Source organism: Carcharodon carcharias (assembly GCF_017639515.1).
Source record: "Carcharodon carcharias isolate sCarCar2 chromosome 37 unlocalized genomic scaffold, sCarCar2.pri SUPER_37_unloc_1, whole genome shotgun sequence".
Classification (NCBI taxonomy): domain Eukaryota; kingdom Metazoa; phylum Chordata; class Chondrichthyes; order Lamniformes; family Lamnidae; genus Carcharodon; species Carcharodon carcharias.
This window is the reverse complement of record NW_024470758.1, coordinates 815,169-817,668: the sequence shown is the minus strand read 5'-3', so window position 1 is coordinate 817,668 and position 2,500 is coordinate 815,169. Positions and strand designations below refer to the sequence as shown.

The 2,500-nt window shown below is 57.6% G+C and overlaps 1 protein-coding gene across 1 annotated transcript in view; it reads right to left on the bottom strand.

Moving 5' to 3' along the window:
• The window catches only part of LOC121274580 (glycogen phosphorylase, muscle form), a 95,682-nt gene that overhangs the window by 13,710 nt on the left and 79,472 nt on the right, over positions 1-2,500 (bottom strand). The gene's annotated exons all lie outside the window — the stretch shown is intronic.

The window sequence follows — 2,500 nt, the reverse complement described above, 5'->3', positions numbered from 1 at the left end:
CACACACACACACACACACAGACGCGCGCACACACACACACAGACGCGCGCGCACACACACAGACGCGCACGCACACACACACAGACGCGCGCGCACACACACACAGACGCGCGCACACACACACAGACGCGCGCGCACACACACACAGACGCGCGCGCACACACACACAGACGCGCGCGCACACACACACAGACGCGCGCACACACACACAGACGCGCGCACACACACACAGACGCGCGCACACACACACACAGACGCGCGCACACACACACAGACGCGCGCACACACACACAGACGCGCGCACACACACACAGACGCGCGCACACACACACAGACGCGCGCACACACACACAGACGCGCGCACACACACACAGACGCGCGCACACACACACAGACGCGCGCACACACACACAGACGCGCGCACACACACACAGACGCGCGCACACACACACAGACGCGCGCACACACACACAGACGCGCGCACACACACACAGACGCGCGCACACACACACACACACACAGACGCGCGCGCACACACACACAGACGCACACACACACACAGACGCACACACACACACAGACGCACACACACACACAGACGCACACACACACACACAGACGCACACACACACAGACGCACACACACACAGACGCACACACACACACACAGACGCACACACACACACACAGACGCACACACACACACACAGACGCACACACACACACACAGACGCACACACACACACAGACGCACACACACACACAGACGCACACACACACACACAGACGCACACACACACACAGACGCACACACACACACAGACGCACACACACACACACAGACGCACACACACACACACAGACGCACACACACACACACAGACGCACACACACACACACACACACACACACGCGTACACACACACGCGCGTACACACACAGACGCACACACACACGCACACACACACAGACGCACACACAGACGCACACACACACACACACAGACGCACACACACACACAGACGCACACACACACACAGACGCACACACACACACAGACGCACACACACACACACAGACGCACACACACAGACGCACACACACACACACACACACACACACAGACGCACACACACACAGACGCAGACACACACAGACGCAGACACACACAGACGCAGACACACACACACAGACGCACACACACACACACAGACGCACACACACACACACAGACGCACACACACACACAGACGCACACACACACACAGACGCACACACACACACACAGACGCACACACACACACAGACGCACACACACACACAGACGCACACACACACACACAGACGCACACACACACACAGACGCACACACACACACAGACGCACACACACACACAGACGCACACACACAGACGCACACACACACAGACGCACACACACAGACACACACACACACAGACGCACACACACACACAGACGCACACACACACACAGACGCACACACACACACAGACGCACACACACACACAGACGCACACACACACACAGACGCACACACACACAGACGCACACACACACACAGACGCACACACACACACAGACGCACACACACACACAGACGCACACACACACAGAGACGCACACACACACACACAGACGCGCACACACACACACAGACGCACACACACACACACACACACACACAGACGCACACACACACAGACGCACACACACACAGACGCACACACACACAGACGCACACACACACACACAGACGCGCACACACACACAGACGCACACACACACACACAGACGCACACACACACAGACGCACACACACACAGACGCACACACACACAGACGCACACACACACAGACGCACACACACACACACACAGACGCACACACACACAGACGCACACACACACAGACGCACAGACGCACACACACACACACACAGACGCACACACACACACACACAGACGCACACACACACACACACACACACACAGACGCACACACACACACACAGACGCACACACACACACAGACGCACACACACACACAGACGCACACACACACACAGACGCACACACACACACAGACGCACACACACACACAGACGCACACACACACACACACACACACACACACACACACACACAGACGCACACACACACACGCACACACACAGACGCACACACACACACACAGACGCACACACACACACAGACGCACACACACACACAGACGCACACACACACACAGACGCACACACACACACACAGACGCACACACACAGACGCACACACACACACGCACAGACGCACACACACACAGACGCACACACACACAGACGCACACACACACAGACGCACACACACACAGACGCACACACACACAGACGCACACACACACAGACGCACACACACACACACAGACGCACACACACACACACAGACGCACACACACACACAGACGCACACACACACACAGACG